Raw genomic sequence first — 17,524 nt, 5'->3', positions numbered from 1 at the left:
TTGTGGTGGCTGATCTCAGAACTGGAGAAAGCGGCCACTGCATTGGGGAAAGGAAGGGACATCTCCTTGTATGTGTTCTGTGCTTTGGGACTGCAGGGATCCCCTTGTCTTAATTAAAGGTCTGTATCCCTAGTTTTCCTGTAGGAGTTAATACCAGGCTGTCTGCTGCAGCATCCGGGCCTTCTCTTCTCCAGTGGTCCTTGGCTCAGTGCCTAGTGCCTGTCATAGGTCCTTGGTGATACTTTCTTTCCTAGGTGGCTTGCTTGTGTGACTCCTGTAGGATGACACCCTGTCGGGGTACTGCAATGTCTCTTCTCCCTTTCTCCCCCATGGGGAGGAGTCATATATTGGCAGAATATGAGCACCTATTAGAAAAGTTTTCCTCGGCTGGGGTGACTTTGTCGCTCAGATGACATTTGACAGTATCTGGAGATAATTTGTCTAGGATTGGTCACTGGCATTCAGTGGGCAGAGGTCAGGGATGCTGCCAACACAGGGCACCCTGCCACATGTCCCCAGTGTGGACACCAAGAAACAAAGCAGACAGGCCAGGCCTGAGCTAGTTGCCACAGCCCAAGGGACTTGTTTTAAAGACTTGAAAGAAAAACCAATAAATAAATTCAACATACTTCCTTAGAAAGGTAAATCCACAGATGGCCAAACACAGGGTGTGACTAAGAGAGACTGGGGACCAGGAAGAGGTAAACACGGAGGGAGGAGGCTCTTCAGCTAGCATGGGCGCTTCCTTAGGGCAAAGGCAGTACTTATCCTCTGGGCTCAGCTCACAGCTGGTGCCCCAGAAAGGCTTGCTGGTGTCTGTCCGCTGGGTGAACAGGGCCTCTTAGCAGGAGTGTCACACTGTCCTTGTCACCCAGCCGCTCTGCATGCTGAGCTCCTGTTTGTCCCTACAACCCCACCCAAAGCCACCTCCTTTGTGAACATTACTTACTCACGATGACCATGAGCCTCTCTCCTAGGGAAGGCTTGCCGAGCTACTGCCCAATGCTCACTGACTAGGATGATGGTGTGGCCAGGGTAGGATGCCATGGGGATCCACACACAAGCTCATAAACCACACACATAGTCACCTGTAGGGGCCATCTTTCTGTACAAATATACATACGTGTGCACAAACATGTACAGACATACGAACTGCACACACATATGCATGCCCGCATACATATATGCCTGCACACGCACATCATACAAATGCACACTCACTGCCCGTGAACACTGTGCCCTTGATGAGTGGGAGTCCCTGGGCGGGGGTTGTCCGACTGATGTTTTCTGTCATGTTTTGAGCCTGCTTGGGAGAGAGAGCTTGTTCAGAGACTTGGTATTAAATGGTTGTGCGTCGCAGAGATTATTTTTAAGCCAGACTATTTCAGTTGAAATCAAGCTGTTCGGCATATGTCACATACATTTTCGTCCGGGGAAGGCCTGTTTCTGGAGCCACTGCCTGCCACATGTGTGTGCCAGGGGGCAGGCTGAGGGCTGGGAGCTGCTGAACGGCTTTTCCACGTGGCTCACTGTGGTGTCAGGAAGCCACCCCGCGCCTTCTCAGCTGTTTCTGGGCCTGAGCTGCTGAGAGAAGTCGAGTCTCTGGCCCAACCAGAGCAGGAGGACTCCTGGCAGGCAAGAGCGAGACCTGAAGAGAGAGAAGACAGGGGAGGAGGAGGGGGGGGAGGGACGGGGGAGGGGAGTGGCGGGGAGGGACGGGAAGGGAGGGAAAGTTAGATGTTGACACATGCTCGGAAGAGGCCAAGGAATTCTGTTTGCTCCTTGGTGATATTTCTGCCTTTTGTTGTGGCAGAGACCTGCCTTTTACTGTGTGGTTGAACTGTCTTCAAAGACTGGAAAAGCCAGGGCCATTCCAACAAAAACCTTTGCTGAGCTGTAGCGGACAGAACCCCAAATTCAAATCAGGTCTGAGCCCTTGGCAGTGCAGCCTGAGCTGGGCAGTGTGAGTGAGTATGTGGAAGATGCCAGGAAGTCTCCTCTATGTGACAGGGCACTCAAGGTGGAGAATTCAACTGAGGAAGGCTCCTTGGGCACACTGCTTCAATTGAACCTGCTCAGATCCTAGCTCTACCACAGGTTTCCCCCACGGGACCTTAGACCTGCCACTTGGGGTCTTTGAGCCTCAGTTTTTCCCACCTGCAGAATGGGTGTGCATCTGTGTGTAAATGATCACATATAAAGCTTGAGTACAGATTAGAGCCGTACTGAAAGTTGGGTTGGCACATGAGAATGCCAGCAGACTGCCTCCGCATTCACGCTGACGTGGAGACATGCTGTGCTGTAGGGCCTCTCCTTTGCTCTCCAAGTACGGGGTGTCTCATGCTGTCAGGAAAGGGAACCCGTGCTGTCCCTTGCTCCTTCACCTCCCCCTAAAAAAGGAGGGAAAGTTTTAGTCCTGTCCTCAGCTGCCTCAGTCACCACCAGGCAGGCCCCTGTGTGGCCCACCCTGGTGGTAGTCAAGGATAGGATCCATGGCCACTGAAAGCTGAGACGCCCAAGAGCAAGGCCTTGTCTCTGTGCCATGCATGTCCCTGTCATCTGCTGACATCATCTACCCATGTCAGGCTATGGGAGGCCCGAGCTGGCAAAGACCTCCACGCCATTTCATGCTCGTGAGAATACCAGGACTGAGGCAGTAGACTCAGTGGGAACTGAGGTAGGGTGGAAGCCACCACCCCACATGGAATGTCACCATGGAGCTTAGTGATGTTCAGGATGTGCCCACGAAGGTACGCAGTCCAGGCTTCTCCCTGCTTCGACTTGCTGCTGCACCCTGCTTTTTGTTTGACTGATTCTGAGGTTACCCCGACCCGACCAAATGACACCAGCTTCCAAAAGCCTGTTTTCCTGTATGTGAGGTGGGTCTGCAACCCTCTGGCACAGTCCTTGTGGGTAGTCTGGGTGAAGAAGGCATGAGTGAGCATGTGGGGAGCAACCAGTGTTGTTCCAATGTCTTGGTTTTGATTCCTGTCGCTGTGATAAATTAACCCAACAAGAACAACTGCAGGGAGAAAAGGCATGTTTCGCTCGCAGTTCCAGGTTCCAGTCCACTGTAGCGGGGAGGCAACAGTGTCAGGACCTTGAGGGAGCTGGCCACACTGCCTCCCCACTCAAGCAGCAGAGGTGCAACAAACACACGCTTGCTTGTACTCAGATCGCTTTCTCCATGATTTTCGATGCAGGATCCCAGCCCAGAGAATAATCCTGCCCACCGTCAAGCTGTGGCTTCTCACATCAATTCACACGATCAAGATAAACCCCCAAAATGTGAGTCCAAAGACCTCAAAGACGGTTCTAGATTCTGTCAAGTTGATAACTAACACCAACCATCACTTTCTACCAGTCTGTCATTTTGCAAAGGATCCAGACACCAACAGCAGTGCCTCAGGCAGAGTGATAGTCTGAGATGCAGGGATGCAGAGGGGATGCAGGAGGAGAGGAGGCCTGGTCCCAGGCATGGAGTACACAGTCTCTTTGCTTGCCTCTGACAGTGTGATGGAAAGGTGAGACGGGGCATTTGAGGACACAGACACAGACTCAAATCTTGGTACCATTTTTTTCATGTTCTTAGACTTGGGAAAATTTCTTTTTAAAATTATCTATCTATCATCTATTATCTATCTATCTATCATCTGTCTATCATCTATATATCTATCATCTATTATCAACTATCATCTATGTATCTATCTTTCTATCTATCTATCTATCTATCTATCTATCTATCTATCTATCTATCTATCTATCTATCTATCTATCTATCCATCTCATGTAGTGGGGCATGTGTAAGCCACACCACTCATATGGAGGTCAGAGGACAATTTTTGGGAGTCAGTTCTCTCCTACTAATAAGCAGGTTCTGGGATTCAAACTCAGGTCCTCAGTCATGACAGCAAGCCCCTTTACCCACTGAGTCATCTCTCTGGCCCCCTTAGCATTTCAGAGTCTGCAGATGGGATGCATGCCAGTGACTGCTTCACAAGCCCCTGATTGGAAGGGTGGACTAAACAGTCGGCCCAGGGCCTGACTCAGCGCATGGACTGACTACTGAATCAACACGTCTGTGAGCACTTGAAGATCAGACCCGGGGAACTCACCTTGCCCAGCGAGATGCACATGACCCTAAATAGCTCGCAAATGGGGCGACAAGAAGGAGCACATGGCTTCATGGAGTATAATAGACACTGTGCATTGGCCTTTGAGCTTCCTAGTGGGCCAAATCAGAAGGGGGACTAGATTACAAGCTTTTCATGGTCTAGAGGTTCATGAGGCGAACAGTATTTTCTTCTGGTTCAAAAATTTCTGTCATACTGATGGGTATAAAGAAATGGGAGAAGTTAAGCCACACAATGCAAGTCACAGCTAATGAACTAGTGTTAAGTTCTAGGTCTGCCTCCTTGGAGTGTCAAGGCCACTCTGCTTTCCATGGCGGCTGCTGACAGGACAGCATGCTGGGATGCATGCCCAGTCTGCATCTGCCTATGTGGGGATGGCCATCCAGCTGTGTCCCCACTTGGGTGAATTCTATTTTGCAACCAGGTGGATCTGAACTGATGACCAGGCCTATTGCAGCAGCCACTGTGGGAGAAAATGGTCTGAATAATTTCTGATAGAGCAGAAGGTGGTGTGATAGCAAGCAGAACTTCCCACAGTCTCTGGTTGTATGAACGTGACATTGAATCAAAAATAGCAACATCACATGATACAAGTCCCCTAGCCCCCAAGATTTGCTCAGTGTCCTGTTTAATACTCCAAGGTACATCCATGATCCTTGAGGCCTCTCCCTGGAAAGTGACCCCATGATTTGTGAGGCTGACGTGCTACCGACACAGCCTTTGTGGATGAGCACAGACTCCTTCAGTGGCACAGACAGCTGGTCCACCTCGGATGTGGGTGGTGGAGCTGCCAGGGAGTGGTGATCTGCCTGCCGTAGCTGGGCTCCCCATGGCTGTTCTCAGCCATGAAAGTCCACTTCCTGTGAGGGTTTGTTGGGTTTCACCTTGGTTGGGCCACAGTGCCCAAGATACGGCCAAACACAATTGTGGTGGACTTTGAGTGAAGCCAGACGTGGCAGTTTCCTTAGAACAGCTCAGGATGCTGTGTTTCAGAGGGTCCCATGCCCGGATTCCTGACATCACTGGGCTGAAATTCTGAAGACTTTGTGAGCAAGAAACCCCCGTGTTCAGTGTACCAGGTCTTGCAAATTTTCCAGCCAGTCTTTTTCCCAGGGTCCAGCCACAGGCCATGTCCCTTGGCGATTCCATTCCTCTGGGGTCTGTCATGGGCATGGGACGCCACCCTTTTGGTCTGTCATGGGTATGGGAAGCCACCCTTTTGGTCTGTCATGGGCATGGGAAGCCACCCTTTTGGTCTGTCATGGGCATGGGAAGCCACCCTTTTGGTCTGTCATGGGTATGGGAAGCCACCCTTTTGGTCTGTCATGGGCATGGGAAGCCACCCTTTTGGTCCTTGGGTTCAGTCCGTTTCAGACAAGCCAATCCTTCGCACTTCAGAACCTAAGATTTTGAAAACAGTTGAGTGTTCCCTCACCAAAGGCCAGGCGACTCTAGTCCTCTGGGCCACAAGACCCTCTCTCTCCTTGAAGTGTGTGTGTGGGGGGGAACAAAAGCTCTTCCCCTTCCAGGCTGGCTCCTCTGCAGAACGCCTGCCTCACCAGAGAATGCAGCTGCTCTCTGTGCTCACGGGCTGCGTCCTCTGTGGAAGCAGTGGCAGAGGCAGTGTGTGGGAACAAGGTACCGTCCTGACGATTTCATATTGCCCTCATCCCTCAAGCGAGGCAGTCCAAGTGTCCACACAGCATTTCCATGGATCGGTTGCCTACATCACCCGCAGTCTAGCCAAGTGGTTCGCAACCTTCCCAATGCTGGGACCCTCTAACGCAGTTCCTCATGTTGTGGTGACCACCACCCTAGAGTTATTTTCATTGCTACGTCATAACTGTCATTTTGCTACAGTTATGAATTGTAATGTAAATATTTTTGGAGATAGAGGTTTGCCAAAGGGGTCGCAACCCACAGGTTGAGAACCGCTTCCAGGAGAGGTTGCTAAAGCCTTGTGTAACTACCACATAATTTACGTAAAGGGCTTGGGCATCCATTAATACTGGTATTTATGAGGGGCCTGCGACCATTCCCTGCAGATGCTGAGAGAGACCATCAAGGGCAGCGTGGTCCTGTGACTTGCTAAGGGTAGTGCTCTTCCCAAGCTTCCCGCTCTCCTAAAAGCGTCTGTAAACCTGGCCAGACAGGGAGGAAACACAGGCATGAGGGTAAAGTTACTGATGATGTCATTTTTTTTTTTTCCTCTAGACAAAAAGACTTGGCCGTGCTCAAACCTGGAGAATGTAGAGTGTTTACCGTTAGGCACTCGGCACATGCAGCTGCACACCTGTCATCCGGCCCCTCCATATTTTCAGTCTCCCCTCCCCCCTCCCCTTCCTCTACTAGTCTGACAGTCTCACCACACAGCTGGAACTAGCCTCCACCTCTGTCCTTCTGCCTCGGCCTCCCCGGGGTGAGAAGACCAATAGGCAGCGCCATGCCTAGTCCGAGAATGCCGTCACAGAGGCAGCTGTGGAGAACCCAGAGCTGCGCTGAGGCCCCAGGCACCCCTGAGCCGGGACGCTGACCCCCGCCCCATTGGAGGCTTGCCTTCTCTGCAGGTGGGAGAGTGTGGGAGACAGTGAGCCGCCCATAGGATGGTTTCCATTTCCAAGCTGTGGTCTGACCACTCATGTTTTTGAAAATGAAAAATTAAATCTTGGCTCTGGCCCAAGAGCAGAGAAAGCAGCATTTTCTCCTTGAATCCCTGCCCAAGTCCCCCCCCCCCCTGAGAAGGGGGTTCTGTACCAGGAGGGATATGGTAATGTCAGCTGCCAAGGAACAGATCGGATGCCCTGCGGCCCTTGACCGTGAGTTATGACTAAGGGTAGAGAGCTGGGTGGCTCTGTTGGCCTTGATGAATGGGGAAGGCCTTGACATTTCAGAGTCTTCCCCAAAGTTGACCCAGACAGGAAGTTGCTGTGTGACCGAGGAACCTACCGAGACAATGAGAGCTGGTTCTGAGGCCAGTGTTGAGAAGCAGCTAGACTGTCCCCATGGGGTTCTGAGGGAGGCTTCTCTGGCAAGGTCCCTTCTTTTGTCTTCTGCCTCTTCCTGGACAGACGACCAGGAGCCACAGGCCTGTCCTCTCACAGCCAGTCAGACCCTACCCTGCCTGAGTGCTTATCGCCACACGACTGTGTTCCTGGCTCTTGTCTCAGGACTACGACCTGGCCACTGTGGGAGTGAACTTCTGGGGACCGCGCTGCAACATTTAATACCTGAAGAGGTTTGCCTGTGGCCCGGCTCCCTCCAGCCTCATCTTCTGCCGTAGCGAACCACAGAGAGTTCCTCCAACATACCGTGAACCTCCCTACCTGGGGTCCCTTGCTCTCTTTCTCACTAGCCTGGACACCTGCCCTTCTCTGTCTACCCTACGCCAGACTAGGCGGTCCTGGGGTTTGAAGATACCACCAGAGATGGTAGACAGTGGAGTGGATAGCCTACAGCCTCCCTTCCCTGAACTACAGAGATAGCGCAGTCACCATCAAGAAAACGAGGTAACAAAGCCCAGGACCCAGGATGATGCTTGACGTGCGGTGAAGGGCTCAAGAGGTATCAGCTCTGACTGCCATAGCTACATTGCCATCGGCCAGGCTGCAGGTGCCTGGGAAACTGTTACCTGTCACCAGCAGGGAGCAATCTGTGATGGGCCTTGAGTCCTCGTGAGCCACCAGTTTGACGGAGTGTCCAAAGAGAATTTAGTTTGTTGTACCTTGCTACCGGTTCCCCAGGGAAAAATTCTCTCCGAGACTTTATTGGGTACACGGAGAAGCGGGTCCACCTGTTTATACCTTCCCTCTCTCCACACTTCTACCCCGGGCAGCTAAATGCCGTAATGGAAACCCGAGGTTTATGTTCTCATTAAACACAATGAGCCACCTGGTGCTGTGTTTGCCCAACCTCATTTCATCCAGTTATCAGGCTCCAGGCCTTAACACCAAAAACAATAATAATAATAAAAAAATGTAGAAAGCCTTTGCGCTGTTTGTCTTCCCCATGGAAGTTTTCCTTTGATTTCAGACCACGGGACTCAAGTAAAATGTGCTCCACATGTCCGGATTCATTGACCGATTCATTCATTTATGACGGGGTTTGGGACACAGCGGCGTTCGAACGTCGCTGTTTGCTCTTGGACATCAATAGCACTTGTTAACTGGTTACACAGACCAACTTTTTTTAATCCCTGGGGGTGGCTGCTATTTGCTGCTGTCTCCTCCTCCTCCTCTTCCTTCTCATCTTTTGTTTTGGGGGAAGATTCCTTGATGTTTACACTCATGGTCATGAGCCTAGCTACTCGTCAGTCTGTTCTCACTGTACAGACAACAGTGGCCCGGGACAGTGGGTAGCCCTAGAGAGTAGAACTGGGGCTCAGAGAAGGTTCTGGAGGAAGGATATTCACTGTAAGCGCAGCTTGACATGTTCAGGTTAAAATGGAGAGAGAGAGAGAGAGAGAGAGAGAGAGAGAGAGAGAGAGAGAGAGAGAGACAGAGAGAGACAGAGACAGACAGAGAGAGACAGAGAGAGACAGAGAGAGACAGAGACAGAGAGACAGAGACAGAGAGAGAAAGCCACTAAGATTTCCAAACTGGGAGTCAAACGGTCTTGGGATTGTTTTTTGAGGAATTTGAGGAGGAAAAAACTCTAGGGAAATTGGCTGGATTTTTCCCCTCAAAGAATATTTGTTTGTTAAAAAGTTAAAAATGAAGGGATACAAGGTCAAGGGTAGATTTTCACCCTCCTGCCTATTTTTAGCCAGGACTCTTTCCTCTCCCACATACTATCCTTCGCTAAGTGTCCTGGACTTTCATGAGTTCTGTGTTCCTCACCCACCAATAACAGTGTTTCTCTACCTCTTCCAAGACAGGAGGGACCCTGCCACCTCTGGCCTTGGGATGGGAGGCTCAATCCGACCCTAGCACTTACAACCCGGCCTCCTGATGTCTCAGATGGAGATGTCACAGATGGAGAAGCCGGGAAGAGAGAGAGGTGGAGGCGGTGTAGGGCGGGGGGGACTGCTCTCCAAGTCTGCAGAGCATGAGTCCAGCCAGAGCCTTTGCCCTCCGCTCTCCTTTCTAGCTCCATGGAATTCCTGCCCAGAGCCCCAGAGCCCCCCAGAAGGCCTGCGGCTCTGCTTCCCCAGCTGCAGCCGAGTCTCACACCCTTCCCACTCACGCTCTGGCCTCCAGCTTTGCCAAACTATCGGTTCCCATGTTCATGCCTGGGCACATACTGTTCTGGGTGCACGCCCTGCTCTTCACAGTCCCAGTGCCGTCTGCTTGCAGCCCTAGCATCCTGGGCCTTTTCACTTGTGGGATGCCCAGACAGCCTCTCCCTGTCTTCATCAGGGGCCGCAGACGAGCCCTCCTTCCACGTCAGGGGTAGTAGACGACCTAGCCCTGGTCAGTCTTATCTCCGTGGAATCACCATGTTTCACTGAGGGAGGGGCCTGTGGCCCAAACAAATCCAAGAACTCTCTCAGTTCTTGGAATTCGAGATTAAAAGTGAACAGGATTTCTCCTTTCAGGAGCTGTTAACTGTTTCCATGTAGAGTGTCATCGAGTGTCTGCTGGGCAGCCTGCCTTCAGGAAATGGATCCTTTTTAACAGTAAAGTCCGTGTGGCTGATGGGAGAGCTTGACCCTCTGGACATTGCGTTCCCAGATCAAGCCATGCCTGAAACATATTCTCTGAGCTTTTCAGAAAGATGAGCCTATTAATCTCCCCATTCCTGCTTAAACCAATTCAAGTCATATCATGTCACTTGCCATTAAGAGTTGCAAAGCATGCATCATCGAGGTGGATGCGTTCCTTCTCTGTGGAACCCGGGGGCCCGGTGCACACTTCTGTGTCCTTTAATCACACTCCTGCAATTTCCCCCTCCACACATCTTGGCTCCTTCCTTTGAGTGAACAGAAGGATCTGGCTACCTCTGTCTGTCATCCTGACTCAGACCAAGACACACCATCGAACTGACGTTAGAGCTGTGAGCTTTGAAGTCAACGAGACAGTTTGGATCTGACTCTGCCTCATGCTGTGGTCGGCGGCGGTGGACAGTCCTCTCCACCTCTCTGAGTCTCAGTGTCCTGGATGCTCTCCGTCAAGGATCACTAAAAAGAAGGAGCAGGGTTATTCCTCTTGCCCTGAATGGAGCGTTTGGCCTCCAAAAGGATGACACAGACCTCAGAGAAGTGAGTGGGTCCTGTGAAAATCACAACCAAGGCTGTGCACAGCCCAGGGTGGGAACAGGTCACACGCAAAGAGCAGGTTACTTTCAAGGGTGACAGCTGCTTCTGGACATGGAGACATGAGCTGGGAAAAACTGAAGCCTGTGGGTGGAAATGGGCAGCTCCTCTCTCCCACCTGCCCCCGAGCCGCTCTCCATTTGGGAGTGGGCACTGAATGTAGGCAGAGGACGGTCACCTTCCCGAAGATCCTCGACACTGTCACACCCTTGCTCCAGGCCCCGAGGAGAAGGGTGTGTATAGGGGTTGTTAGCTGGGCAGACTTGAACCACAGCCCCAATGGCCTGCCTTCCCAGCTGTGTGTCTCTAAAGCAAGATGTCCCACTCTGAGCCTTTGCTCTGTTATCTCCAAAATGTATTGTGAAATCACAGGGTCACCTGGTATTGGCTCTTAGGTCTGTGTCACAAACAGTATCTTGAAAACTCTTGATGCAGGCTGAGGGCTTGCTCCTCTCGCTATTGCCCTGTGGGGGCTCGTCCCTCTCTGCGGCCCTGCCCAGAGTGAGCTTGCTTACCGCCGCCTCCCAGGGCACTGAGTGACTGCACGCAGGCCTGCAGCTGTCCGGTGTCCAGCTGTTGAACTCCCCCTCTCCGTGTTCCCACATTGCAGCTCACGCCAACGCCCAACACCTCAGCTACCTCATCCACAAGATGGAGACAGTGATGGCTTCCACCTCACCTGTGGGTTTGTAGGGTTGACTTGACTTCATACAAGACACATACTCCACACTGCCGGACACCTGGCTAAGGCCCAAGGAATGTCAGTCAGCTTTAGTAATTTCTAGAGTAATTTAGTGAGCCTCCTTACATGAAGAGACGACCATCTCAGAAGAAATGGAGGGAAGTGTGCCTGCCCTCCTACACATAGTCCCAGGTGAGGGTCTGGAGAACGACAGTGAAGATTCCTGTGCGCTGGGGAGGGAGTGCTGGAGACGGAGCAGAGCAGGGTGGGGGTGGGGGACTCCCGACCAGCTTCCCAGTGCCGTGGGACATAGGCACTCTTCCTTCGGGGTGTGCCCAGCACATCCGTCGCCTGAGCCAGCCTCACAGGGCTGGGTGGAGACTGACAGTTAGGTCCCACCGGCCCAGCCCCAGGGTTGGCATTGGTGATGGTGAGGAGGGCTCCCTGTTCTGTCCTGCCCTGTGGAGTGGCAGGGCTGTAGGGCTGGACCTCAGGGCGTTCTTCCCACTGCATCTGCACTGATTTGAGAGGCAAAGTCCAGACAGTGGAGAAGAGAAAGGGGTGCAGAGGTGGTGGGGAGAGGGAGAGGAGGAACAGAGTGATGGAGGGAGACTGGGTCACAGCCCTCTGACTCTCTCTGGTTTAGTCGCTGGAGCTGCTGCTGTGTTCAGTGACTACCATCTGTCTGTGTATGCGAGATGAGATGCACTGCTATGTGCTGTGGCCGTGAATGAATGAATGGTTAATGGATTGAAGGCATCCGCCAGTGTGGGGTATGTCTTTGATGAGTGAAATATGGTGGAGACTGAGATGTTTCTGCAGAGAAGGGAGGAGAGTCTGCACCAGCCAGAAATGAGGGTGATGCCCACAAACCCCCTGTCTTCCCCATCTTGTGCCAGCAAAGCTGTGAACATGAGCCGAGGCCCATGCAGGAAGTCCCCAGGAAGCCAGACTGTGCCTCTGACCACACTGTGGCCCCTGCAGAAGAGAGCGTGGCTTCAGTTCCCTCTCAGCCACGGTCAGCCAGCTCCAGATCCCAGCTTCTCCTCACTGTTGCCATCCCTCCGCACTCGGAGCCTGGCTGACTCGCTGTGTTTGGTCCCAGCTGTCTCTAACATTGTGGAACAAGGCTTGCTCTCATGGGAAGAACTAAGTTTTAGGGCCAATGATCTCTCCCAGGGAGATGAAGAGCATGGTCCCTGCATCCTAAGGACACAATCTCCCCAGACAGCCATTTGGTTCCATCTGGATGTCTCTAGGAACAACAACAAAAAAAGCTGCAAGGAGCTAGGGTTAGAGCCCCAGGATCCAGACCTGGCCTCTCCTTGGCTCATGATGTGACCTTGGAGTAGCTGTTCCATCTCGTGAGCCCCAGTTTCCCAGTCTATAAAATAATAGGAGCTAGAGCCTGGACCAACTTACCTTTAAGGGCCCGTTTAGCCAACCTGAACCAAGGAGCTGTTTTTGCTTATGTCCTTGAGGTTTGCAAAGGTCTCAGCTGGTCCTCTGACCTAGCAGTTCTCAGTGCCATGTGTTTGGCACCCACGTGATGAGGCCACCACACACCTGGCATTCTCCCATCTTCTGTCCCCAGGACTGGCGGTGGTTTAGCACTTTGCCCTTTTCTCCTTCAGAGCCATCAGGATGCAGATGAGAATGGCTGACATTGTCCCAGGACTGAGGGAAAACAGACTCGGCTGCATCATTCTAACCCAAATCACTTGAAAGATCAGTGCTTTGTTGTGAGCCAAGAATTGCATTGCCAGCTTCTCCCAGATGATTCTGACCCAGGAGGTTGTCTAGACAGTGGGCCAAAGCCATGGTGGCAATGGTCCAGGAGGAGACAGTGGGGCTTCACATCCAGGTGAGATGTGCAGAAGACATTTCCCCAGTTCGTGCCCAGATCCCCCCTAAGACAGGCATTATTTCCTAACATGAGCAGTGCTGGCCAGCAGGATCTGGGTGCCTGAACTCCCACGAAGGCAAAGGAGCTACCTCATCCCTAGACACAGCAGGGAGTGGGGAGGGGGCAGAGAGAGGGGACAAGGAGAGGGGCTAGAGAGGGAACGGATGTGTCTTAACTTGGTCTCCGCTGTCACATGTCCCCTGTGTCAGACTCCAATGTTACAGGTACCTCAGGGGTGTGTGTCCAGTGAGCCAACACATCACTTCACACACTAACCTCACAGTGTGGGAGCCAAAACCATGGGCAAATACTGAGACCTGAAACCTCTGCAGATATCTCCAAAACCACCTCCGCCTTCTGGTCTGGGGTTTCCAGTCACCACAGCTAGGCCTGGAGTGCTGTCAAGGACTCCCAACACCTCGGTTTTGTCCTATTTTGCTGAAGAGCCAAAGCCGCCCAAACTGAATGCAAGTGGCTGTTTCTACCCATGGGGTCTTCATCAGGGCCTACTTCTACATGGTCCTGCTCCCAGACACACCCCCATCTACTTATCAAATTAACACACCTGTTGAGGAGCAGGTTCTGTCCTTAGTCATCAGTTTGTATTTTGAAATAATTTTGAACTTCTGTGTACCCTCTAGCCAACCGCTTCCCCCAAATACAAATGTTTTGCATAGCATTGAAACCACTCAGAGTGCGTGGACTTTGTTTCAGGATACATCCCGGGATGTCATGCTGCACACCTGTCTCCTCCAATCTGTGACCTTGCCCAGTCTTTCCTTATATTTCAAGATGTGGAGTACCACACAGAGTGGCAGAAGTGGGAGCAGAGCTTGCGTTGGGACAGAGAGCACTCTGGTCAAGCTTTGCACGCAGGGCAAAGGACAGTCTTCCCTGGAGGAGCCCCCCAGGTCACACAGGAGTCTTCATTAACGGGACATCATGCCGTGTGGACACTGCAGCCAGACATGTCAGCCCGGCTGCACCGGTGCCCCAAGGGCTGCAGACTCTGCTGTGCTCCCTAAGATGAGTCACTGGGTCTTAGGTCCCAGTTCCCCACCTGTGAAGATGACCTTCTCTGCAAATAAGGTCTTTGGGGGAAGAGATCAAGTGAAGACAAATCCACACTAGAGGAAAGTGTGTCCTTGTAAGATGAATGAAATCTGGGGCCGAGATGGCAGCTGTACCTTCAAGCCAAGGCATGCCAAGGATTGCTGACAGCCACCAGAAGCTGGGAGAAACTGGATAGAATCCTCCCTAGAGCCTGCAGGGAGAGCCAGGCCTGGCAGAGGCCTTGACTGTAGTCTTGAAACCTCTGCAACCTCTGCTTTTCTAGGATGTCCAGGTCAGAGCTTTTTGCTGCCCTGGTCTCAGGAAATGAACGCATCAGCATCTGCAGCAGTTTCTGGCAGCCCCCATCTAACAGCATCCACTTAGAATCCCGTAATTGAGCAAGGGCCAAGGTCACTTCCAAGATTAGCAATAAAGGATGGACTCTGGCTGTTTCCCTTGTCCTCTGGTTCCCCTTGCTCTCTCTAAGGAAACAAGCTGCCATCTTGTCACCTGGCCAGTGGAGAGGCCCCCTGAGATGAGGAGCAGTGGGTGGTCCTGGCCAGCTGCCTGATCAGCTGAAGCCCTTGGGCGATCCCCCCACAAGGAACTGAATTCCAACAGGAAGCCTGTGCCTGAGCTGGGAAGCCCAGGCTTCCTCAGTTGGTCCCCATAAAGACCACAACGTGGAAGACACCCTACTCTGACTGTTGCATTGTGAAGACCTTGAGTCAGAAAATCCCCCTGAGCTCTGACAGACACTTGAAGGCTGAACAAGGAAGGATGCTCCGGGACAAGGAGGTTTTAGGTGTTTTTTGTTCTGCAGAAATAGATAGCATGCCACGTACATAACAGAGGCAGCTGGTAATCACCTCAGGCACTGATGCAGCCTTCACACAACTGTAGGATTTTTTTTGTCCCAAGAGAGGCTGGAAATTTCACTTAAAAAAATTTTTTTTTGCATTTATGTATTTTGTGTGTGTGAAAGAGAGAGTCTCTGCATGTACCACAGTCTGCATGTGGACGTCAGAGGAGAAGCAGGGTTGGTTCTCTCCTCTGCCAGGTCAGACATGCTGCTAAATGACCTGCAGGAAAGTACCACTCACTCCAAATGTCCCCGTCCTTCTGTTGAGAAGCCCTGAGCAGGAAGGCAACACTTGTGTAAACAAACTACAAGTCTGCCTAGCGGACCTGGTGGGACCTCCAGGGCCCAGCCTCATGGGCGGTTTTCCTGCTCAGAGACAAGGCTGACCTTCACCATTCACCTTTCCTTCCCTTCCCCCATCCTCTGTCCCATCTCTCTCCTGCCTTGTAGGGTTATCTTGGGCTTTCAAATTCCTTTCAGGCATAGAATATAATATTTCTCAGTTATTACTCAATAATGTCTAATATTGAAACCACAATTGCTCATCCGTTCTAAAACTTCTTTACTCTACTCAGGTCTGACCTCTCTAGAAAGTTCTTCAGGTTGGTCCTCAGATAGAGGAAGGGATATGCCAGCCAAGGTGCAGTGGGAAAGCAGAAACCAGGCCAGGGATTCCTAACAGAAGGCTCTTGGTACAGAGGACCAATTCAATGGATGCTAATCAGACAGAAGGGCAGAAAGGATGGTGACAGGGAAAAGTGATTACAGGAAGTACCCAGGGTCTAGTATGGGAAAGGAAGAAAGAAGTAGTTAATTGGATTCTGCAAGCTGGGGGAACTGCAGTCATCTTGAGAGTTGGAATTCGGTCCTAGTCTGCAGAAGAGGTGGGAGATTGTTGACCTAGAACAGAGTTAACCTAGTCAATAACAAAGAAACCTTACATTTACTTGGGGCCAACATTGGGACTACATGGACAGAGCAGTCTTGAAGTCATGCTCTAGGCTTTCATAATGGCTGCCGCACTTATATAGAGGCTTTCAAAATGGCTGCCGCACTTGTAGATCTAAACCCAATGGGAACTGTGATGATGTCACTCATTGGGGTGATGATGGGTGCTGGCAGAAGCTGAGCTGCTCTGTAACGGGGGGGGCGCTATAGTGGGGGTCACGCAGCTTGAAAAGGGGTCTCCAGTGCAAAAGGTCAGCAGTGGCTGGTCACCTTTTAAGGTCAATTGAAGCCAGAAGCGGTACATGGACAGCCAAGCTTAAAGGTCTAGTCCTGAGGTGTCTGAGATCTGAGAGACATCCTCCTGGTGCCATTTTGAGATTTCCTCTTGACAAATGGTGGCTCACCTCTCCTCCTGCCTTCTGATCTGCCACCGGAGCCTCTCACCGTCAGAGCCTGAGAGGGCCACCTGGGGGAGCAGCTGGAGAATGGTACTCACCACAGCCAGACCCACGTCACTGGGCAGTCTAGGGGCCAATAGCAGGAGGCCCAGCTGCCCTTTCGTTAGCTGCCTCCCCGCTCCTCCGTACTCCATCTCCACTGGAGTGGGGTTTACACAGGAATAACTGAAGGGTCCCAAAGGGAAGAGCCCTGTAACATGCATCCCTCATGGCTTTTCCGGGATGCTTTGACTGCAGTTGGGCACAAATTATTGGTGTTCTGTACACTCTATTGAACCTTCACACATGTCCTAACTCTCCTTTATGGCTTACTCAGAGACCTGCTCCTGGGGAGCCCTGATTCCCCCACTTTCTGTCTTAACAGTCAGCCCCCTGGCTGGGCACCTCAGTGGTCCCTCAGCTCCTGAGACTTTCTAGTGCACATCTTACAGGGACATCCTGTTGGATCCTTCTGTTCCAGCATGCCTTGCTTTAGACAAGGTCCTTTCCACAAGGCTGTGGCTCAACCATGTTCCATGCCCCTCACTCTGCTCTGCCAAACCTCAGAAGGTCACAGGTCAGTTCATTCCAAAGCATCCTCTCCGTCATTAGTCCTCACAGGCTTTTAGTCTTCATATCACATCAGAGGAAAGCCAGGTGCCATATTTACATAGCTACATATATCAGTCAACAGTCCCTAAAGATGTTTCTACCACACTAACAGCATCAAGGAAAACACCACAGTACAGCATCTGAATGCCAGTGAAGAGTACAGAGAGAATTACTCCACATAATTGCCTTCCATGTTGGCTCAGTGGCTGGGCCAGTGTCTCTGTAAGTCTCTTGGACCTTTTCTCATGTTGGCAACATGGCTGCACCACCTCTGGTCCTCGATGAAGAAGGAAAGCAGGTGCAGGAAGACGAGCCCCGCTCTACCCCTCCGTAACTTCAGCTTTCCCAAAGGGACTCTAGCAAACGTGGGCTGACACCTTGGTGAGTATAAGTGAGCTGTGGCTCTCCTCCTAGCTTGGTCAGTGACAAGGGAGACTGGAAAGAGCATACTGTCGGGGGCATCTGCGAGTCAGGGGAGTGTTTTGTGATGGTTTTATCGTTGTTATTGGTGGTTGATTTGTTTCTGGGATGCTCAGGAGGAATCCAGGCTTTGCCCTGTTAGGGAGCTGCTTACCACTGAGCCCCACCGCCAGCCTAAGGACACTATTTTCTAAGGAAGCATCCAAAAGGACTTGGGGGGG

General features: G+C 51.8%; 1 long non-coding RNA gene across 1 annotated transcript; it reads left to right on the top strand.

The window, feature by feature from the left end:
* Positions 1 to 10,825: 10,825 nt before the first annotated feature.
* On the top strand, positions 10,826 to 15,940 carry LOC121831726 (uncharacterized). The gene is made up of 3 exons (XR_006075268.2): positions 10,826 to 11,257; positions 12,700 to 12,929; positions 13,686 to 15,940. It is a non-coding gene; the product is annotated as an uncharacterized LOC121831726 (long non-coding RNA).
* The last annotated feature ends 1,584 nt before the right edge of the window (positions 15,941 to 17,524 follow it).

Source organism: Peromyscus maniculatus, chromosome 8 (genome assembly GCF_049852395.1).
Source record: "Peromyscus maniculatus bairdii isolate BWxNUB_F1_BW_parent chromosome 8, HU_Pman_BW_mat_3.1, whole genome shotgun sequence".
Classification (NCBI taxonomy): domain Eukaryota; kingdom Metazoa; phylum Chordata; class Mammalia; order Rodentia; family Cricetidae; genus Peromyscus; species Peromyscus maniculatus.
This window is presented reverse-complemented; position numbering and strand designations above follow the sequence as displayed.